We start from the raw sequence: 24851 nt of genomic DNA on the forward strand, positions 1-24851 counted from the left end.
AGCTTAGCATCTTGAGTTGCTCATTTTGTATGTATGGATAGCTTCACCACCTGTTAAGAGGTCTCCATCAGTTTGTCCATGTCAACCATGCCGGCCAAGTGCTTCAAAAAAAAAAATGCCGGCCAGCACCAACTATCATGACTAATTATTGGCAAGGACCCCAAGTTGTATGTTTAAGAACAATTTCAGTGGTGAGTGGTGACAGCTATTACGATGCATATACTAGGATGGTGAGATTTTATATATTAAAGATGCTTCCCGGTGCCTTCCTTGAGTTGCTCACTTGTGCTGTTCACCAAAATTTAGATTAAAAAATCTCAAGAGTTGGTAAGAACAATTATTGGGTTGGTAGGAATCAAGAGTGATGCTAACCAGCCAGAAGGTGTATGCATGTATGCTAGTCTAAAGGGCATTAGGATTCCTCCTCCTCTCACAAAACACACGGGAAACACAGGCCCTAAGAGCTTCGCCTGGTTCTTGTTCGCTTGACCGACCATCGGTGTTTTGATGATTTCAGATTCTGAAGTGCAAAAGGAGGTCGTTACAGATCCAAATCGATTTCCAGCTAGGTGTGTTTCCCTTAATTTGATTTTCTTCAATCTTATCAATATCCTAGGCTGTACCAGTAGAACTATCACCCTAGCTAGGTCGATGCAAAATAACCAATTTCCCTTGCCATTACAAGACAGGCACGTCGTTGTTTTTTGGTTTTATGGATAAAAGGAACAAGGAGGACACCTCAAGTTGAAGACCAAATCCATCTACTCCATGGAAGTTCAGAATCTCCGTAAGGCTTCTAATGGTCTGATATTCTGAACTGCACGAGGAGTTCACCTAGATCAACCGGATCTAAGCCATTACGAGACTGGCTATCTCAGGTTTTACTCGGAACAATCTCTCTTTCAGTAGAAAAAAAATACATTTCTGCTATTTTGCGAGTTTGCAAGCCTAATATATTTTCTGAGTAAAAGATTGCTATTTCTTCCAGCACCATAAGCACAGTAAAGATTTCTTCTGGAAGAAGGACAAACTTCTTTATTTCTTCTGGAAGAAGTGCAAAAGGCTAGCTGGCAGGTATGTTGAGCTTTTAGTTGCCATCCATGCTTTCCCAAGGATTAGCAAACAATCTATAATTAATCTGCAGCTTAGTTGTTGATTGTGTTCTTTACCGGCGTCATACTTAGTACATGATGGGAATGTTAAGACAATGTCAACATTCTTGTTGTGTGAGGATCTCCTAAAGTGAACATGACGGCTTCGTCTTAGTTACAACAATCATATATCAATTTCTCCCAGTGAGTACTTCAATATTATAGATTAGCCTTCCTTTTTATTTTCTTGATTGCTATACATCTTTCTTACAACTTAATAAACAAGTCTAGCTATTTGTTTGTCCATCTATCTGGAAGATAGATGTTGCGGAAAAGGTACCCAGAAGGCAGGAACTTCGAAATTAGCCAACTCCGTGGAAGTAGAATATGCATATTGCCGAGCTGCCGCCATATGAAGCACATGCTTGGTCAGAGTTTCTGTAAGTTAGGTTATGCTGGGTTCCCCTTCCGAGCTTGCTTAGGCAGGCAACCTGCATCCGTTCCGTAATTTTCGTTCGTTCTTGGTGCCGAAGGAGAGCCGATTTCGATCTCCTGGCCTGGTTAGATTTTCCAAGCCTCAACTGCCTCTCTAGCCTGGCAAAGCAAGATTTTTTTTCGTTTACCAAATGTCAAGTCTTGCCTAGCATCGCTAGTATATCTCTAGCCTAAGATCCAAACACGCCTTCATTTAGTTGCCTACAGGTGACTCTATCACAATCCCAGTGCTTTAAACTTCTCATGGGCTTTCCTGTCATAAGTATTGCTTTGTATTATTATTTGGGTTAGAGTTAGATAGGTTAACATTATGATTAAAATATTACTTTTGAAAGATTCTTCCTATTTTTGGGAGTTTTGAAGTGTTTCAGCAAGTGCTTGCTACTAGCAGAATAGACAACAATTTAATTAATACATCAATTACTTCATTTTACAGTGGCTATTCTGATGATACTGAGTAAAATATACAACTAGACCCCTCCACCAACGGTGAGACATTAGCAATTCTTAGAAAGAAATGGCTGAGATTGTGATTCTTCTAGCCATTAAAAAGATCGGAGTTGCCTTGGCAAAGGGAGCGGTAGACCAGGCCAGTGTGCAGTTTGCAAGGTACAGGACACAACTACTAGAGCTTCAAGGCAATATGGGTCGTGTTGCCAGGGAGCTTCGCATAATGCATGATGTTCTCTGCCAAATGGACATTCGGAACCGCAACAATCAAGTATATGAGGGCTGGTTGGAGGAGGTACGGAAAGTAGCACATGTGATGGAGGACATGGTGGATGAGTACTTGTATCTAGTTGGTCAAGAACATGATATAGGTTGTTTCTTTTTCCTGAAGAAAGGGATAAAAAAGCCAAGATCTTTACTTTCTTTGAACCAGATAGCTTTCAAGATAAAAGAAATAGAGAAAGACCTTACACACCTGTCAGAGACGAAAAACCGATGGGTTATCCTGATAAATAACGGAGATACTAACAACTCAAATTACATCGTCAAGAGGGCACAAGATCTAGCGAATATTTCACGCTCGCTTGATGATGAAGATCTAGTGGGGATGGATGCCAGCGGAGAAAAACTTGAGAAGTGGTTGGAAAGTGGTGGTATGGAACGCTTTGTGATAGCATTGCTTGGAATGGGAGGGCTTGGTAAAACAACTTTAGCTGCAAATATCTACAAGAAAGTGAGAGATAAATTTCAATGTCATGCTTGGGTCTCCATCTCTCAAACTTATTCCAGAGAAGATGTCTTGAGGAATATTATCAAAGAACTTTTCAAAGATAAAGTCAGCATTCAATCAAACACTGAGGTTTTGAACATCACACGCCTTGAAGAGACAGTGAAAAATTTTCTAGAGCAAAAAAAGTATTTGATCATATTGGATGATATTTGGACTCCAGAAGCATTTGATGATTTATCTAGGGTACTTATTGATAATGATAAGGGTAGTAGATTGATGATCACAACAAGGGAAGCCCATGTTGCCGCACTTGCCTCAAAAGGGCATATCTTAACACTGGAAGCTTTACCAGAAGACAAGGCATGGGATCTCTTTTGCAAGAAAGCCTTTCCAAGCAATGTAAAACCTAGAAACGGAGCATGGAAGGGGCTGGGTGGGGAGTTGATGGAACAACGGGTGTTGGGCTTCACGGGATTAAGATTTTTGACCCAAATGTTAGATAAATGTTCCCTTGGTTACTTGGGTTGGATATGTGATACATCCCTCATGGCACCGTCCGGCATGCCCCTGCTTCCAAGAGATACAAATCATGACTGTCCTCCGGAGTTGAAGCATTTGTCAAAGGAAATAGTTAACAAGTGCAAAGGCTTGCCTCTTGTTATTGTGTTAGTTGGTAGCCTTTTGCGTGTGCGTGAGAAAACTGTGGAAGAATGGAGAAAAATAAATGACCAATTGGGTTGGGAGCTAATTAACAATTCGAGGTTCGATCACATAAGGAATGTTTTGCATCTGAGTTTCATGTATCTTCCAACACATTTGAAAAGTTGTTTCCTGTACTGCAGTTTATTTCCAGAAGACTATATTTTCAAAAGGAAAGAACTTGTACGATTATGGATAGCAGAAGGGTTCGTCGAGGAGAGGGGTGAAAGCACATTAGAAGAAGTGGCAGAAGGCTATCTAAAGGAGCTGATTGATAGAAACATTCTACAACTTGTTGAGAGGAACACATTTGGTAGGATGAAGGAATTCAGGATTCACGATATCTTACGTGAACTCGCAATGGACTTGTGCAAGAAGAATAGTTTTGGTGCTGCCTATGACAAAAAATGTGCTGGGTCTCTTGAGATGGATGGGCGACGATTGGTATTCCACAACCTAAAGAACGATAGTGATCAGTTAATTTCTCGCATACACCAGCTTCGTACAGTTACACACTAGACAATAGTATGCCTTTATCTACTATAACTCAGCTATGCACGGGGTCAAGATATATGACAGTGCTAGTATTAAGTGGTCTACCCATCGAGAAGATTCCAGATGCTATTGGGGATCTTTTTAATCTCCGCCATTTGGGTTTGCGTTATACAAAAGTGAAGAAGCTCCCCAAGTCTGTTGAGAAGCTTTCAAATTTGTTGACACTAGACCTCTATGAATGTGACATACATGAATTGCCTAGAGGGATTGTGAAACTGAAGAAGCTTAAGCACTTATTGGCTGAGAAAATAACAGATCCAGATTGGAGAGAGTTTCATTGTCGTGGGGGTATGCGTATCACCAATGGCTTTGGAAATCTAAAAAATCTGCAAACGCTACAGGCATTGGAAGCAAATGGCGAGTCTGTTAAATATTTAGGTGAGTTGAGGCAACTCAGAAGCTTGAGGTTATGGAATGTGAAGGGAATCTACTGTGCACGCATCATTGAGTCTATAGTTCAGATGCGATATTTGTCCACCTTAAGTGTTAATGCAAGTGATGAGAATGAGGTTCTCTTGTTGAATGTCTGCCTACCAAACCTGCAAAAGCTTTTTTTGAGAGGGCGATTAGCGGAAGGGGCATTGGACGAGTCTCCTCTCTTCCAAGCTGCTGAGGGGCAAACCTTATATGAATTGGCTCTATTTTCGTCAGAGCTAAGAGAAGACCCCTTGCCATCTCTTTCTCGGTTGTCAAACTTGACACGTCTAGAGTTCACTAGAGCATATAATGGAGAGCAGCTGACATTTCTCACCGGGTGGTTTCCAAAGCTGAAGGTTCTTCAACTAGTGGACCTGCCCAATCTGAATCGAGCAGAGATACAGCAAGGTGCCATGGCGAGCCTGGAAAGATTAGAGTTATTCAAACTCAGCAGCATGACAGAGGTCCCAACTGGCATTGAGTTCCTCCTGCCACTCCAGTATCTTGGCTTCCATGAAATCACCAGCGACTTTTTGACGTTGCTGTGCCAATGTTCTGAAATTCAAGGGTCACAGTGGCAGCACTCTATCCGAGATTGACCTGACACACTGGTCAGGAAATGTGTAGGTACGTGGGCCGTAGCCACTCACCTGCCAACCACAACCAGTACCACTGCTTGCTTTCTCCCTCCTCTCCAATCGTACTACTTTAACATGTTGATGTGATTCAATGTTGGTTATGCAGGATTCCAGGTTGCCGGCCGGAATATTTGGACCATGTGGAGATTCGACTCAATGCATCTCAACATACATATCCAGTGATATCACACCTTCCACGTTTCCTCTGCTTTATCAAGATGTACTACTGCACCATTTGCTGCTAGTTCGGTCTCCACTGCGTATGGTGCTCTTCACTTCTGCTGCTGCCGAGTGCTGAACTGCTGATACTGATGTTACTGTTCATGCGCTTGCTTCTTAAGTGCGATAATATTGCCTATTGATTGATTCTGGTTGTGGGTTTTAAATAAGAAAAAAACTTATTGTAAGATGGAGACTGAGTCGTGTACTCGTGTTTCCATTTGCAGGCTAATTTTCTTGTTACCTGTCCGAACTATATATGTACTGCTATTCATTCGTGTGTTCTTGTTTCAGCTGTGCTTGTTAAATGAAAGACGTGATTTATGATTCATAATGCTCAGACATCAGATTTTCTTCTCAAGGAATTGGTTTGATAATCCTTGATTCTCAATTGTTTATTTTCATCCGAAAGAATTGGCTTTGATAGACAATGCTCAGGTGTTCATTTTCATTGTTGTCATACGTATACTTCCTTACAGTTGTTGTTGATGTGCCTGCCTTGTTTCTAGCTAGCTGCTTCCAATGTGGATGTCCTTTTTTTCTTGAGCAATACATTGATGCAATAAATATACACCAATGTATCATGACAATGTTTTTGAGTGCTACAGCGTGCATGTATGTATCCTATAAATTTCAGCAACAGACGAAGGAGACGATCGATTAGCTCAAGTGATAAGCAGTTTTCTTCGGGGATTGATGTTCAGAAAAGGCTACTTACATGCCTCTTAGTTGGTGTCTATTACTCGTATTTATTATGCCATTGAGCTAGTTTGTCTGAATGATATTGCTTACATTGCATGTCATTTCAGTGCAGAAGTTTTCTTCAGGGATTGATGTTCGCAAAAGGGTACTTAAATGCTTCTTAGTTGGTGTCTATTACAGTATTTATTATGTCATTGAGCTAGTTTATCTGAATGATCTTGCTTTCAGTGCAGAAGTGCTCTGCTCACTGTCCAATCGAACAACAGAATTAATCTGGTTTGTTCAGGCTAGCTCATGCCCGATGGCTTAGCTCTGCCTCCTCACCTGCGTCAGTTGCATGAGTGCGTGACGTAGCACGATGTAATCACCTACTCGAGCAGTCGAGCTCACAGAGGCGCACCTCGAGCTCTGATTTTGCCTGTGGTGCCGCCCATCACTCCGACAGTCGATGAACACCACCACCAGCCTCAACCTTCCGCTTGCCCTTCGCCATCGACGCCACACCAGCTTGCTCTTCAGATGTTGTTTCCTTCTGTTCCTTCTCTCAAAGTATATAAAGATTACACGATTTAGGTATTTCTTCATTTTTTGACCCCTTAATTAGTTATTGTGCTGTTGTGCATATATACTGTCGTTAGTGGCCGGCAGTGGCCACCTTGCTCTCAGTCCTAGTCTTGGCCTTCTCTAAATATTCCTCAAGTTCATCCTGAAGAACACGCAATTAATGAGCATCATGTTACATATACATACTGATTAAGAACTGACAGTCAATTGTTTTCCAGTCAGAGCCGTTTCAGACAGAACCAACCATGGAATCGCTCTTTCTAAGAATCTATCTACAAATTTAAGCTACATAAGGACAGTAGTGACCTGCAAGATATCTGGATTCAGACAACAAAGCTACAGAATTCACAGTCTAATCCACAAAAATGGACTCCCTTCCCCTAGGCCCCCGACCCGCTCCCTCATGCTAGGGTTTCCGCCACCGCCGGCGGCGCCCTAGCCCCCTCCCGCCGCCACCGGCCGCCGGCGCGCGCGCCCCGGCCCTGCCCGCCCCCCTTTTCCCTCTCCCCCTCCCGTTCCCACCCCTACGCCGCCTCCCCGGGAGGTGGCCGGGGCGGCGCGCCCCATCCCCTTCTTCTCGCCCCCTCCCTGTTGGATCTCCCCCGCCGCCGCCGGCGATGCCCCCGGCGCTGGCCCGGGTGGTGCCGGTGGCGGCGGGCCCTTCTGACCCTGCGCGCTCGTCCCCTTCCCGGGGCAGGTGACGGCGACGGTGCTGCTCGGTATGGACAGCAATTAATGGGTTCGGTTAGGCCAGCCACTAAACCAATAGCAGCCCGCAGAAAGAGACTGGCGAGGAGCGCGACGGGATGACGACCCTCGAGGCGATCCCCTCGGCGACCGCAGTGTCGTCGCACGCGGCTGGCCTCCCCCCTTGCCTGCGCGCCACCGGCGACCTCCAGCACGCCCCCGCCCTCACCCCCCCGTCCCCTGTCCTCCACTCCTGGTTGGTCGTCCCCGCTCCCCTCGACGCCGGCCTCGGCGGGCGCCGCCCCGTCCCCGGCGCGGATCTGTTGGGCTGACTAGGCGGATGACGAGGACTGCGCCGAGGCTGCGGCCCTCGCGTCGGGCCTCCCCAGGCACCCTCGCCGCTTCGGCGGCCGGCTGGCGGCTGCCGTCGCCGCTGACGCCTCGCATCCACCCCGCCCCCTGTCCTCCATCTCGCTCCCCTCCCCTTGCTGACGCGACACTTCGCCCGTCCCGCACCACCTTCCCCACCGCCATCAGGCAATGGCCAAGGCGCCGGTCGCTACGGTCGTGGGGCCCGAGCGCGAGCTTGGGGGTGGCCGGGAGGTCGAAGCTCACCCGTGCGGCGATGTCGTGGCGGCGTGCTTCGCCGACGCCATCCGAGTCTGCGGCTCCCCTTGGTCCTCTGCTGCTGCCGGCCCCCACCGCGGCTCCGGCGGTCGTTGTCCGCTCGTCCAGGTTCTGGTCCTTCCGTTCCTCGGCGGCTGCGGCCCCGGCTGGTGGCCGGTCGGCGGCTGCGGCCCCGGCTGGTGGCCGGGGACTGGTGGTGACCTTGGGCCGTCTTGGGCCGCGGTGGTGACTCGGGCCAAGGTGGGCCCGTTGCCAGGTCACACGTGGTTGGGCCAGGCCCAAGTCCCCCTTTTAGGGTTGGCCTCGTCCGGCTCGACCCCGAACCATCTCCCCACTTCCTCCGCGCCGCCTCCGTCTCGCTCTCCCTCTCCCCGCGCCCCCCTCCCCTCTTCCCCGTGCTCTCCCGCCCCCAATGGCGCGTGAATCCGGCGACGAGGCCCCCGGGCCAAAGCGGCGAGCGGAGGGACGCGAACCCCAGTCCACCCAGGACCCGCGTCGCCCCACCCCCGACGGCGCTCACCGGGAGTCCGAACTCCGGGACGCCATGCTCACAGGCGAGAGCACCGCGTCGGCGGACGGGGCCGGGTGGCGTGACTCACGTCCGCGTGAACGTTCTTCGGAGAATTGGCGGGACCACGGCCGCGACCGGGACCGGCGCTCCCCGCCACGTCGCTCCCGCTCACCGGCGCGCTCCGGCCGCTCGGACGTCTCCCCCGCGGCGATACGACCCCCCTCCACCGCTCCTACGGTGGCGGCTCATCGGCCGCCGGCACCGTTGGTGACGTGCTTCAACTGTGGCGTGGAGGGGCACTGTCAGGTGGATTGCAAGCAGCCCCACGCATGCTTCAAGTGCAAGAGGTCTGACCACCCCGCCGCGCTTTGCCCGGATCGTCAGGCTCTCGGCGTGCTCGGCCTCTTTGGCTATGCCTTGGACGACCTTGGCTTGTTTCAGATGGACCTTCCTGTGCCAGTCGCCTCCTCCACTCTCACTGCTCTCATCTTGGTACTCGACGGCAAGACGGCGTCTCATGCGATCATCTCCGAGGAGCTCCGCCACCTGTTCAGGCCAGACTGGGATTGGGAGGTTACCCCGATCTCGGACCAGGAGTTCACGGCGGTGTTCCCGGATGCGGCGAGCCTCCGCTTCGGCACCCACAGCGCCCAGCTGACCTTGGCTCTCAACCAGATTAAGGTCCGCATCTGTGTGTCCTCAGTGGACCCTCTTGCTGTGGCCTCCTTGACCTCGATGTGGATTCAGATTCGTGGGCTTCCTCCCATTGCCCGTGCGGAGAGCGTCATCCGGGGTATGTCCCGGCTCCTGGGCAAGATCGTGACGGTGAATGCTCTCTCTCTGGTCAAGGGGCCAGCTGTTCGCGCTCAGATCAAGACTCCGGACCCCTCCAAGCTCCAGACAACTCTGTGAATGTTCTTCAACGACACGGGATATGGCCCGCACATCTCGGTGGAGGATGATCTTCTTGCCTCCCCTGCCAAGCCCGGAGATGGCGCTGACTCTAATGGGGAGGATGGCCCTGGGGGGCCGGGCGGCCACCGCTCCGACCGTGACCGACCTTGCCGCTCGCGCAGCCGCTCCCCGGGCTCGGACGGCTCTGATGGCGACTCGGGGGACCATGACGAGCCCCCGCCCCGGACTGGCACGGCTTCCTCTCCGCTGTCCAAACCTCACGACGCGCCTCTCTCGGCGGCGGATGGGGACGCGGAGGATGCTACCTCTTGAGCATGCATTGGTTTTCCCCTTGAAGAGGAAAGGGTGATGCAGCAAAGTAGCGTAAGTATTTCCCTCAGTTTTGAGAACCAACGTATCAATCCAGTAGGAGACGACACACAAGTCACCTAGTACCTACACAAACAATCAAGAACCTTGCAACCAACGCGATAAAAGGGTTGTCAATCCCTTCACGGTCACTCGCAAAAGTGAGATCTGATAGAGATAATGAAGTAAATATTTTTGGTATTTTTGTTATATAGATTGGAAATTAAAGATCGCAAAATAGTAAACGAGATGCGATATAAACAAAAGAGATGTAATATAATAAAAAAGAGACCTGGGGGCCATAGGTTTCACTAGTGGCTTCTCTCAAAATAGCATGTATTACGGTGGGTGAACAAATTACTGCCGAGCAATTGATAGAAAAGAGCATAATTATGAAGACATCTAAGGCAATGATCATGAACGTAGGCATCACGTCCATGTCAAGTAGACCGAAATGATTCTGCATCTACTACTATTACTCCACACATCGACTGCTTTCCAGCATGCATCTAGAGTGTTAAGTTCATAAGAACGGAGTAACGCATTAAGCAAGATAACATGATGTAGAGGGATAAACTCAAGCAATATGATATAAACCCCATCTTCTTATCCTCGATGGCAACAATACAATATGTGCCTTGCTGCCCCTACTGTCACTGGGAAAGGACACCGCAAGATTGAACCCAAAGCTAAGAACTTCTCCCATTGCAAGAAAGATCAATCTAGTAGGCCAAACTAAATCGATAATTCGAAGAGACTTGCAAAGATATCAAATCATGCATATAAGAATTTAGGGAAGAACCAAATAATATTCATAGATAATCTTGTTCATAAATCCACAATTCATCGGATCTCGGCAAACACACCGCAAAAGAATATTACACCGAATAGATGTCCAAGAACATCGAGGAGAACTTTGTATTGAGAATCAAAGAGAGAGAGAAAAAGCCATCTAGCTAATAACTATGGACCCGAAGGTCTGTGGTAAAATAATCACGCTCATCGGAGAGGCAATGGTGTTGATGTAGAAGCCCTCCCTGATCGATTTCCCCTCCAGCAGATCGCCAGAAAAGGCCCCAAGATGGGATCTCATGGGTGTAGAAGGTTGCGGCGGTGGAAAAGTGGTTTCGTGGCTCCCCTGATGTTTCTAGGGTATAAGAGTATATATAGGCGAAAGAGGTATGTCGGTGGAGCTATGAGGGGCCCACGAGGGTGGGGGCGCGCCTACCCCCTGGGTGCGCCCTCCTGCCTCGTGACCTCCTCGTAGAGTCCCAGACTTCAACTCCAAGTCTTCTGGATTGCTTTCGGTCCAAGAAAGATCATCGCGAAGGTTTCATTCCGTTTGGACTCCGTTTGGTATTCCTTTTCTTTAGAACTCTAAAATAGGCACACAAAAAAACAGAAACTGGCACCGGGCCTCCGGTTAATAGGTTAGTCCCAACAATAATATAAAAGAGCATATTAAAGCCCATTAAACATCCAAAACAGATAATATAATAGCATGGAACAATCAAAAATTATAGATACGTTGGAGACGTATCAGAGGACATCGCGGTGATTGCCGCCATGCTGGATGAGGCGGCCACACTTCCTCCGGGTGCGACCATCCCGGTCCTCATGGAGCCACGGGTTTCTTCCGACGATGGGGGCGGGGTGAGCAACACGAGCAGGGTCCGGATGGAGGTCCAGCCGGCATCTTCGCCACGAGCTCCCTCTCCGGCTCCGGTGGTAGGGGGTTCTCTTCCCAAGGCCTTGCCTCCCGCCCCGGTGCCGACGCTCGCGGTGGACCCGGCCCTATCATCGCTGGCGACCGCGCCGCTCATCTCCACCAAGGCCAAGCGGCGTCCCCACTCGGCCTTGACCCCGGCTTCCTCGACGCGGAAGAGCGCTCGCCTGGACTCGGCGTCGCGGCCGGATGGGGCCTCGCCGAATGCGGTGGAGAAGTCCGTGCGCCGTGCAGCCGCGCGGAATCTTGATCCAGGTCCGCCCACCTCGGCCACCCCTCTTTTTGATGCTCTTGATGATATTTGTGATGCATCCTTCTCGGCTCTTGCGGGTGTCCCATTAGGCCACCTGGCTAAAGTGGCGGCCGATTCGCGGGGAAAAAGGCCTCGTGCTTGAACAGATCGCATCCCTCCAGGACAAAGAGGTCCTCGAGGGCCGCCTCGCGGCCGCTAGGGCCCGTGAGGCGGTAGCTTCGATGGATGGGGCCCTCCCAACCCCGCGGCCGTTAGGTAGATGGGGCCACCCTGATTTGGCCCCCGATGAGGTTTGTGGTCGCACCCGTTCACGCACGGCCCAGTTACGTCGTGCGCAGAGTGCTTCTACTACTGTGGGGTCCAGGGAGGACCCCCTAGGCGAGTAGTCATGCGTGCTCTTTTTTGGAACCTGCGGGGTTTCGGCCACGATGGCCGCCGCAGGCAGTTGATTGATTACATGCGCGAAGAATCCATCGACATTGTGGCAGTTCAGGAAACTATGAGGGTTGATTTCTCCCTGGCCGAGCTTGGACGGCTTACTAGACACCTGTTTGCCTGGCACTGGTTGCCGTCTAGTGGAGTTGTGGGTCACTCCGGTGGCATCCTTCTTGGGTTGAAGGATGCCACCTTCGAAGTCGGCTCTATGGACCGAGGTGACTTCTTCTGTTGGGGTACGCGGTAATTTCAAAAAAATTCCTACGATCATGCAAGATCTATCTAGGTGATGCATAGCAACGAGAGGGAGAGTGTGTCCACGTACCCTCGTAGACCGAAAGCGGAAGCGTTATGTAACGAAGTTGATGTAGTCGAACGTCTTCGCGATCCAACCGATCAAGTACCGAGCGCACGGCACCTCCACGATCTGCACACGTTCAGCTCGGTCACGTCCCTCAAACTCTAGTTCCAGCTAAGGCCGAGGGAGAGTTCTGTCAGCACGACGGTGTGGTGATGGTGATGATGAAGTTGCCGGCGCAGGGCTTCGCCTAAGCACTACGACGATACGACCGAGGTGGAAATCTGTGGAGGGGGGCACCGCACACGGCTAAAACATCAATTTGTGTGTCCTTGGGGTGCTACCCTCCCCTGTATATAAAGGAGGGAAGGAGGAGGAGGCCAGCCTAGGGGGCGCGCCAAGCATAGGGAGTCCTAGTAGGATTCCCTTTCCTATTCGGAGTAGGAGAGAAGGAAAGAGAGGGAGAGGGAGAAGGAAAGAGGGGCTGCATCCCCACCCCTTGTCCAATTCGGTTTGGGCAGGGTGGAGGCGCGCGCCACCTAGTGGCCCTTCTCCCTTCTCTCCACTAAAGCCCAATAAGGCCCATTACTTCTCCCGGCGAATTCCCGTAACTCCCCGGTACTCCGAGAAATACCCGAATCACTCGGAACCTTTCCGATGTCCGAATATAGCCTTCCAATATATCGATCTTTATGTCTCGACCATTTCGAGATTCCTAGTCATGTACGTGATCTCATCCGGGACTCCGAACAACCTTCGGTACATCAAATCACACAAACTCATAATACCAATCGTCATCGAACGTTAAGCGTGCGGACCCTACGGGTTAGAGAACTATGTAGACATGACCGAGACACATCTCCGGTCAATAACCAATAGCGGAACCTGGATGCTCATATTGGTTCCTACATATTCTACGAAGATGTTTATCGGTCAAACCGCATAACAATATACGGTGTTCCCTTTGTCATCGGTATGTTACTTTCCTGAGATTTGATCGTCGGTATCATGATACCTAGTTCAATCTCGTTACCGGCAAGTATCTTTACTCGTTCCGTAATGCTTCATCCCGCAACTAACTCATTAGTCACATTGCTTGCAAGGCTTATAGTGATGAGCATTACCGAGAGGGCCCAGAGATACCTCACCGATACTTGGAGTGACAAATCCTAATCTCGATCTATGCCAACCCAACAAACACCTTTGGAGACACCTGTAGAGCATCTTTATAATCACCCAGTTACGCTATGACATTTGATAGCACAAAAGGTGTTCCTCCAGTATTCGGGAGTTGCACAATCTCATAGTCTGAGGAACGTGTATAAGTCATGAAGAAAGCAGCAGCAATGAAACTGTAACCATCATAATGCTTAGCTAACTGATGAGTCTTGTCCATCACATCATTCTCCTAATGATTTGATCCCGTTTATCAAATAACAACACATGTCTATGGTCAGTAAACATAACCATCTTTGATTAACGAGCTAGTCAAGTAGAGGCATACTAGGGACACTCTGTTTTGTCTATGTATTCACACATGTACTAAGTTTCCGGTTAATACAATTCTAGCATGAATAATAAACATTTATCATGATATAAGGAAATAAATAATAACTTTATTATTGCCTATAGGGCATATTTCCTTCAGTCTCCCACTTGCACTAGACTCAATAATCTAGTTCACATCGCCATGTGATTTAACACCAATAGTTCACATCTGTATGTGATTAACACCCATAGTTCACATCGCCATGTGACCAACACCCAATGGGTTTACTAGAATCAATAATCTAGTTCACATCTCTATGTGATTAACACCCAAAGAGTACTAAGGTGTGATCATGTTTTGCTCGTGAGAGAAGTTTAGTCAACGGGTCTGTGACATTCAGATACGTATGTATTTTGCAAATATTCTATGTCTACAATGCTCTGCATGGAGCTACTCTAGCTAATTGCTCCCACTTTCAATATGCATCCAGATTGAGAGTTAGAGTCATCTGGATCGGTGTAAAACCTTGCATCGACGTAACTCTTTACGACGAACTCTTTATCACCTCCATAATCGAAAAATATTTCCTTAGTCCTCACTAAGGATAATTTTGACCGTTGTCCAGTGATCTACTCTTAGATCACTATTGTACCCCCTTAGCAAACACATGGCAAGGTGCACAATAGGTCTGGCACACAGCACAACATACTTTATAGAACCTATGACTGTGGCATAAGGAATGACTTTCATTCTCCTTCTATCTTCTGCCGTGGTCGGGCTTTGAGTCTTACTCAACTTTACACCTTGTAATACAGGCAAGAACTTCTTCTTTGACCGATCCATTTTGAACTCTTTCAAAAAAAATTGTCAAGGTATTTACTCATTGAAAAATCTTATCAAGCGTCTTGATCTATCTCTATAGATCTTGATGCCCAATATGTAAGCAGCTTCACCGAGGCCTTTCATTGAAAAACTCTTATTCAAGTATCCCTTTATGCTATCCAGAAATTCTATATCATTTCCAATCAACAATGTGTCATCCACATATAAAGTTAGAAATGCTACAGAGCTCCCACTCACTTTCTTGTAAATACAGGCTTCTCCAAAAGTCTGTATAAAACCATATGCTTTGATCACACTATCAAAGCGTTTATTCCAACTCCGAGAGGCTTGCACCAGTCCGTAAATGGATCCTGGAGCTTGCACACTTTGTTAGCATCCTTTGGATCGACAAAACCTTCTAGTTGCATCATATACAACTCTTCTTCCAGAAATCCATTCAGGAATGCAGTTTTGACATCCATCTACCAAATTTCATAATCATAAAATGCGGCAACTGCTAACATGATTCGGACAGACTTAAGCATCTCTACGCGTGAGAAAGTCTCATCGTAGTCAACTCCTTGAACTTGTCGAAAACCATTTGCAACAAGTCGAGCTTTGTATACAGTAACATTACCATCTGCGTCGGTCTTCTTCTTAAAGATCCATTTATTTTCTATGGCTTGCCGATCATCGGGAAAGTCCACCAAAGTCCACACTTTGTTCTCATACACGGATCCCATCTCAGATTTCATGGCTTCAAGCCATTTTGCGGAATCTGGGCTCATCATTTCTTCCTCATAGTTCGTAGGTTCATCATGGTCTAATAACATGACTTCCAGAATGGGATTACCGTACCACTCTGGTGCGGATTGTACTCTGGAACACCTACGAGGTTCGGTAGTAAATTGATCTGAAGTTTCATGATCATCATCATTAACTTCCTCACTTATTGGTGCAGGAATCACCGGAACTGATTTCTATGATGAACTACTTTCCAATTCGGGAGAAGGTACAATTACCTCATCATGTTCTACTTTCCTCCCACTCACTTCTTTCGAGAGAAACTCCTTCTCTAGAAAGGACCCATTCTTAGCAACGAATATCTTGCCTTCGGATCTTGTCGTGGAATTGTCACGGCAGATGTCCTAGTGTGAGGACTTAGTCGTGAGGCCAACACATCTATGTGGTAGCTTGAGAGGGATTGATCGGGATGAGAAACGCGAGGCGGATCAACACACAAGACAAGGATTTAGACAGCTTCGGGCCCCAGGAAACATCATCCGGTAATAGCCCTACATGTTGTTTGCGGCTAGGTCTCATTATGCTCATGAGGGAGTCGCCGCATAAACCGGCTCTCCTAATTGTGTCTAGCCTTAGAGATTATTTTTCCTCTCCTCCACTTGGGGCGCCCTGCTCGGATTAAGACAAGGATTAAGTTGAAGGGGCGGGTTACATGTAGAGTCCAACTCAGATTAAGACTTAACCTATTCTGACGTCTCACCATGGGCTTCTCATAACGGGCTTCTCACCATGGGCTTCTTAATGTCTTGGGCTTCTTAACTCCAGGCGACTCATTTTCATGGCTAAGTACTTGCTGGGTCATAACTGTCTGCCGGCTTACAATCTGGCTTATAACTGTCTGCTGGCTTACAATCTGGCTTATAATCTGCCCGTTGGCTTACAATCTGCCGGCTTACAATCTGGCTCATAACTGTCCGCCAGCTTACAATCTGCCGGCTCACAATCTGGCTCATAACTGTCCGCCGGCTTACAATCTGCTAGCTCACAACCTGGCTTATAATCTGCCGGGTCACCAACGAGTCACCAGGCTCGGGTGGTTTACCAATGAAACACTAAGTCCTAGCCGGGTCATACTTACGGCCGAGTCATACCGCGGGGTATATCCCCGACATTAGCCCCCAGTTTAATTTGGATTTATCCATGTTAAACTGATCCTGTAAACAAAACACAAAAACAATTTTGACAGATTGTGTTTCCGGGTTAAAAAATTCATGTAAGTCGGCACTTGAACATCCTTAAGTCCTTGTCATTTCCTTCTTCTAGAAAATCCAGGTCAATAGGCCAGCCTCATAATCAATTAGGTGACGTTGGCTTTTCACAGAAAAATATTGTGAAGAATAATTCATTTGCTTCAACTCCCAATGCTTAATAAAAAATATTGGTCTTGAAATACTCATCTGATTTTCAGCCGGCTTGAAGATGTAAAGCTTCCCGAGTTATGATTACCAAAATTGACGGTGTGTAAATATTGACAACACCGGGTCATAACTGTTGCTAACATCAAGCTTGAAAGTGTACCTTGATACGTCTCCATCGTATCTATAATTTTTGATTGTACCATGCCAATATTCGACAACTTTCATATACTTTTGGCAACTTTTTATATTATTTTTGGGACTAACATATTGATCTAGTGCCCAGTGCCAGTTCCTGTTTATTGCATGTTTTATGTTTCGCAGAAACCCAATATCAAACGGATTCCAAATGGGATAAAAACGGACGGAGATCATTTTTGGAATATTTATGATTTTTGGGAAGAAAAACCAACGCGAGACGGTGCCCGAGGGGGCCACGAGGCAGGGGCGCACCCCTGACCCTCGTGGGCACCCCGTAAGGCGGTTGACGCTCTTCTTTTGCCGCAAGAAAGCTATTTTTTGGAGAAAAATCTGGGCGAAAGTTTCAACCCAATCAGAGTTACGGATCTCCGGATATAAAAGAAACGGTGAAAGGGCAGAATCGGGGAACGCAGAAACTGAGAGAGACAGAGAGATAGATCCAATCTCGGAGGGGCTCTCGCCCCTCCCATGCCATGGGAGCCAAGGACCAGAGGGGAAACCCTTCTCCCATCTAGGGAGAAGGTCAAGGAAGAAGAAGAAGAAGAAGGGGGGCTCTCTCCCCCTTGCTTCCGGTGGCGCCGGAGCGCCGCCGGGGGGCCATCATCATCACCGCGATCTTCACCAACACCTCCATCATCTTCACCAACATCTCCATCACCTTCCCCCATCTATATTCAGCGGTCCACTCTCCCGCAACCCGCTGTACCCTCTACTTGAACATGGTGCTTTATGCTTCATATTATTATCCAATGATGTCTGAGTAGATTTTCGTTGTCCTATCGGTGATTGATGAATTGCTATGATTGGTTTGAGTTGCATGTTTTATTATTGATCATGTATATATGATCATGTATATTTGAGCAGCAATGTGTAGCCCCCAAGGGCCGGCCTAGTAAATAATATTGAGCTGGGACTTTATATGTACTTCATTGAAAATAACATCATATAATGTAACCCCCACCATGGGGCTCGAACCCACGTCCATAAGGTTAAGAGCCTTGTGCTCTACCAACTAAGTAGTGACCCTTCAATATAATGGATTAAGGCTTGTGTACCTTGAATTTTTCACAGGAGCAATTGGTAGCCCCCAAGGACCGGCTCATTACGATGTGATGAGTCGGGTCTTCAATAAGGCCAGTAAAAATGACTTTGCATTAGCCCCCAAGTGCCATGGTGCATGCTGGCAGTGACATGGGACTTCCATATTTGATATAATCATGATCTGAATAATGTAGCCCCCAAGTGTCGGGTCATAAGCCTGCAGCAACTCGGGACTATCTCTTCCATTGTAAGTAAATCATATCCACTGTCTGTATGATATTGCTGAATGCCTTGTATATCAATATTGAACCATACTCCTTGGTGCGAGCTGATATTCTTGGATGAGGAAATAATAGCCATTATTCTGAAGCGGCTTTGTAAACCTCAATCATAATACTGGTTATTGATAACCATAATAAAATCCAGCCATGTTGGCTATTAAAGATTTGAATAATATAACCTGGTTTGAAAACCGGTTCCTGTGATATGTGATTAAACTGCCAGCTTACTATATCTATGCAGTAAGGGTGATAACCCAAAACTTAGAAGACAATACTTCCAAGTATTTAATATCATCATATACTGGCGACTTATCGTCCAAAGCCAGGTCGGGTTATCAGAAACCACGGATACACTCAAATATGAGCTGTCAGAATTGAGGCTACATGGCCTGAATCACTTTAAACCATATGTCAATATGGTACCAAAATGAACCCAAAAAATGTTCAAAAAAAATTCAAAGCGAGAAAACGAGGCTTTCATAGGCCGCCAAGCCTAAAGCTCCGAGGCTTTCATGGGCCGCCAAGACACTGAGTTAACCTTTTACACTTTGTGAAACCGGCCTCACATGACCGCCATTTTAACCTTGAAAAGTTCAAGGTCTATGTAAGACTGACTGTCAAGAGTTTGGCTTGTCATTCCGGGATTACCCGGGCGGAGTGGCAGCTTCTACAAAGCAGGAGAACCCGGAAGGTTTTGGTGAATACACCTGGTGTTCCAAACCAGCTCACAAGGGTAGTAACGCTATGTTCTCTTTGGTGAATACACCTATGTTTGAACAGGAAGCCCCCAAGTGCTTTGTGGCGTTGAGCCGATCAAGAAGGATATTCACAACTATGCTCAATGAGCAGGAAACCCCCAAGTGACCTTTGAAATTGTGGCATTACGCCGATCAAGAGGGATATTCACAGCTATGCTCAATGAGCAGGAAGCTCCCAAGTGACCTTTGAAATTTTGGCATTGCACCGATCAAGAGGGATATTCACAGCTATGCTCAATGAGCAGGAAGCCCCCAAGTGACCTTTGAAATTGTGGCATTGCGCCGATCAAGAGGGATATTCACAGCTATGCTCAATGAGCAGGAAGCCCCCAAGTGACCTTTGAAATTGTGGCATTGCGCCGATCAAGAGGGATATTCACAGCTATGCTCAATGAGCAGGAAGCCCCCAAGTGACCTTTGAAATTTTGGCATTGCGCCGATCAAGAGGGATATTCACAGCTATGCTCAATGAGCAGGAAGTCCCCAAGTGACCATAATAAGATAAGCCCATGAGGTGTACCCAACAGTTTCCTTTGGGTATTCTATGAAGATGCACTTCTCCGATTTGGGTTCGAGCTTATCAGGTTGAAGCTTTTTCACATAAGCATTGCAGCCCCAAACTTTAAGAAACAACAACTTTGGTTTCTTGCCAAACCACAATTCATAAGGCGTCGTCTCAACGGATTTTGATGGTGCCCTATGTAAAGTGAATGCAGCCGTCTCAAAAGCATAACCCCAAAACGATAGCGGTAAATCAGTAAGAGACATCATAGATCGCACCATATCCAATAAAGTACGGTTACGACGTTCGGACACACCATTTCGCTATGGTGTTCCAGGTGGTGTTAATTGTGAAACTATCCCACGTTGTTTCAAATGAAGACCAAACTCGTAACTCAAATATTCTCCTCCACGATCAGATCGTAGAAACTTTATTTTCTTGTTACGATGATTTTCCACTTCACTCTGAAATTCTTTGAACTTTTCAAATGTTTCAGACTTATGCTTCATTAAGTAGATATAACCATATCTGCTCGAATCATGTGTGAAGGTAAGAAAATAACGATACCCACCACGAGCCTCAATACTCATTGGACCGCATACATTGGTATGTATTATTTCCAATAAGTCACTATCTCGTTCCATTGTTCCGGAGAACGGAGTTTTAGTCATCTTGCCCATAAGGCACAGTTCGCAAGTATCAAACGATTCATAAGCAAGTGATTCCAAAAGTCCATCTTTATAGAGTTTCTTCATGCGCTTTACATTGATATGACGCAAACGGCAGTGCCACAAATAAGTTGCACTATCATTATCAACTTTGCATCTTTTGGCATCAATATTATGTGTATCATTATGATCGAGATTCAATAAACCATCAACATTAGGTGTATGACCACATAAGGTTTTATTCATGTAAACAGAATAACAATTATCCTCTGTCTTAAATGAATAACCGTATTGCAATAAACATGATCTAATCATATTTATGCTCAACGCAAACACCAAATAACATTTATTTAGGTTCAACACTAATCTCGAAAGTATAGGAAGTGTGCAATGATGATCTTGGAACCACTTCCAACACACATCGTCACTTCACCCTCAACTAGTCTCTGTTTATTATGTAACTCCTGTTTCGAGTTACTAATCTTAGCAACCAAACAAGTATCAAATACCCAGGGGATACTATGAACACTAGTAAGGTACACATCAATAACCTGTATATCAAATATACCTTTGTTCACTTTGCCATCCTTCTTATCCACCAAATATTCAGGGCATTTTCGTTTCCAGTGACCATTTCCTTTGCAGTAGAAGCACTCAGTTTCAGGCTTTGGTCCAGCTTTGGGCTTCTTCACGGGAGTGACAACTTGCTTTCCATTCTACTTGAAGTTCCCTTTCTTTCCCTTTGCCCTTTTCGTGAAACTAGTGGTCTTGTCAATCATCAACACTTGATGCTCTGTCTGGATTTCTACCTTCGTCGATTTCAGCATCACGAAGAGCTCGGGAATCGTTTTCGTCATCCCTTGCATACTATAGTTCATCACGAAGTTCCAGTAACTTGGTGATGGTGACTAGAGAACTCTGTCAATCACTATCTTATCTGGAAGATTAACTCCCACTTGATTCAAGCGATTGTAGTACCCAGGCATTCTGAGTATATGCTCACTAGCTGAGAAATTCTCCTCCATCTTTTGGGCGAAGTACTTGTCGGAGGCCTCATACCTCTCGACACGGGCATGAGTCTAAAATACCAATTTCATCTCTTGTAACATCTCATATGCTCTTTTGGGCGAAGTCCCGGTTCTAAGCCGTAAAGCATGATGCACTAAACTATCAAGTAGTCATCATATTGAGCTAGCCAAACATTCATAACGTCCGCGTCTGCTCCTGCAATAGGACTGTTACCTAGTGGTGCACCAAGGACATAATTCTTCTGTGTAGCAATGAGGATACACCTCAGAACACGAACCTAGTCCGCATCATTGCTAATATCATCTTTCAACATAGTTTTCTCTAGGAACATATAAAAACATAGGGAAGCTATAACGCGAGCTATTGATCTACAACATAATTTGCAAAATACTATCAGGACTAACTTCATGATAAATTAAAGTTCAATTAGTCATATTACTTAAGAACTCCCACTTAGATAGACATCCCTCTAGTCATCTAAATGATCACATGATCCAAATCAACTAAACCATGTCTGATCATCACGTGAGATGGAGTAGTTTTCAATGGCGAACATCACTATATTGATCATATCTACTATATGATTCACGCTCGACCTTTCGGTCTCCAGTGTTCTGAGGCCATATCTGCATATGCTAGGCTCGTCAAGTTTAACCCGAGTATTCTGCATGTGCAAAACTGGCTTGCACCCATTGTATGTGAATGTAGAGCCTATCACACCCGATCATCACGTGGTGTCTCAGCACGAAGACCTGTAGCAACGGTGCATACTCAGGGAGAACACTTATACCTTGAAATTTAGTAAGGGATCATCTTATAATGCTACCGTCATACTAAGCAAAATAAGATGCATAAAAGATAAACATCACATGCAATCAAAATATGTGACATGATATGGCCATCATTATCTTGTGCTCATGATCTCCATCACCGAAGCATCGTCATGATCTCCATCGTCACCGGCGCGACACCTTGATCTCCATCGTAGCATCGTTGTTGTCTCGCCAACTATTGTTACTACGACTATCGCTACCGCTTAGTGATAAAGTAAAACAATTACATGGCGATTGCATTGCAGACAATAAAGCGACAACCATATGGCTCCTACCAGTTGCCGATAACTTTGTTACAAAACATGATCATCTGATACAACAATTTATATCACATCATGCCTTGACCATATCATATCACAGCAAGCCCTACAAAAACAAGTTAGACGTTCTCTACTTTGTTGTTGCAAGTTTTACATGGCTGCTACGGGCTTCTACCAAGAACTGTTCTTACCTACGCATCAAAACCTCAACGATTTTTCGTCAAGTGTGCTGTTTTAACCTTTAACAAGGACCGGCCGTAGTCAAACTCGATTCAATTAAAGTTGGAGAAACAGGCACCCGCCAGCCACCTTTGTGCAAAAGCACGTCGGCAGAACCAGTCTCATGAACACAGTCCTGTAATGTCGGTCCGGGCCGCTTCATCCAACAATACCGCCAAATCAAAGTAAGACGTTGGTGGTAAGCAGTATGACTATTATCGCCCACAACTCTTTGTGTTCTACTCGTGCATATAACATCTACGCATAGACCTAGCTCTGATACAACTGTTGGGGAACGCGGTAATTTCAAAAAAATTCCTACGATCATGCAAGATCTATCTAGGTGATGTATAGCAACGAGAGGGAGAGTGTGTCCACATACCCTCGTAGACCGAAAGCGCAAGCGTTATGTAACAAAGTTGATGTAGTCGAACGTCTTCGCGATCCAACCGATCAAGTACCGAACGCACGGCACCTCCGCGATCTGCACACGTTCAGCTCAGTGATGTCCCTCGAACTCTAGATCCAGCCGAGGCCGAGGGACAGTTCCGTCAGCACGACGGCGTGGTGACGGTGATGATGAAGTTACCGGCGCAGGGCTTCGCCTAAGCACTATGACGATATGACCGAGGTGGAAAACTATGGAGGGGGCACCGCACACGGCTAAAAGATCAACTTGTGTGTCCTTGGGGTGATCCCCTCCCCTGTATATAAAGGAGGGAGGGAGGAGGCGGCCAGCCTAGGGGGCGCGCCAAGCATAGGGAGTCCTACTAGGACTCCCAAGTCCTAGTAGGATTCCCTTTCCTATTCGGAGTAGGAGAGAAAGAAAGAGAGGGAGAGGGAGAAGGAAAGGGGGGCTGCGCCCCCACCCCTTGTCCAATTCGGTTTGGGCAGGGGGGAGGCGCGCGCAACCTCTTGGCCCTTATCCCTTCTCTCCACTAAAGCCCAATAAGGCCCATTACTTCTCCCGGCGAATTCCCGTAACTCCCCGGTACTCCGAAAAATACCCGAATCACTCGGAACCTTTCCGATGTCCGAATATAGCCTTCCAATATATTGATCTTTATGTCTTGACCATTTTGAGATTCGTCTTCATGTCCGTGATCTCATCCGGGACTACGAACAACCTTCGGTACATCAAATCACATAAACTCATAATACCAATTGTCATCAAACGTTAAGTGTGCGGACCCTACGGGTTCGAGAACTATGTAGACATGACCGAGACACATCTCCGGTCAATAACCAATAGCGGAACCTGGATGCTCATATTGGTTCCTACATATTCTACGAAGATCTTTATCGGTCAAACCGCATAACAATATACGTTGTTCCCTTTGTCATCGGTATGTTACTTGCCCGAGATTCGATCATCGGTATCATGATACCTAGTTCAATCTTGTTACCGGCAAGTATCTTTACTCGTTTCGTAATGCTTCATCTCGCAACTAACTCATTAGTCACATTGCTTGCAAGGCTTATAGTGATGAGCATTACCGAGAGGGCCCAGAGATACCTCTCCGATACACGGAGTGACAAATCCTAATCTCAATCTATGCCAACCCAACAAACACCTTCGGAGACACCTGTAGAGCATCTTTATAATCACCCTATGTTGTGACGTTTGATAGCACACAAGGTGTTCCTCCGGTATTGGGGAGTTGCATAATCTCATAGTCCGAGGAACGTGTATAAGTCATGAAGAAAGCAGCAGCAATGAAACTGTAACGATCATAATGCTAAGCTAACGGATGGGACTTGTCCATCACATCATTCTCCTAATGATGTGATCCCGTTTATAAAGTGACAACACATGTCTATGGTCAGGAAACATAACCATCTTTGATTAACAAGCTAGTCAAGTAGAGGCATACTAGGGACACTCTGTTTTGTCTATGTATTCACACATGTACTAAGTTTCCGGTTAATACAATTCTAGCATGAATAATAAACATTTATCATGATATAAGAAAATAAATAATAACTTTATTATTGCCTCTAGGGCATATTTCCTTCATCTTTGTCAGCATGGAGCTCTGGGAGCGAGATGTTAATTTCAAATGGGAGGTTATAGTCATTTATGGCATGGCTGATCATAGCCGATCGGCCGAGTTCCTGGCGGAACTAAGGGCCAAGATCTCCTCGGCCACCCTTATAGTGGTGGTTGGAGGTGACTTCAACCTTCTCGGCTCCACTGCAGAGAAGAATAACTCTCGGGTTGACCTTGCC

General features: G+C 46.7%; 1 pseudogene; it reads left to right on the top strand.

The window, feature by feature from the left end:
• Nucleotides 1-356: 356 nt before the first annotated feature.
• LOC123167608 (disease resistance protein RPM1-like) lies at nt 357-5685 on the top strand (annotated as a pseudogene).
• Nucleotides 5686-24851: the final 19166 nt, after the last annotated feature.

This window comes from Triticum aestivum, chromosome 7D (assembly GCF_018294505.1).
Source record: "Triticum aestivum cultivar Chinese Spring chromosome 7D, IWGSC CS RefSeq v2.1, whole genome shotgun sequence".
Classification (NCBI taxonomy): domain Eukaryota; kingdom Viridiplantae; phylum Streptophyta; class Magnoliopsida; order Poales; family Poaceae; genus Triticum; species Triticum aestivum.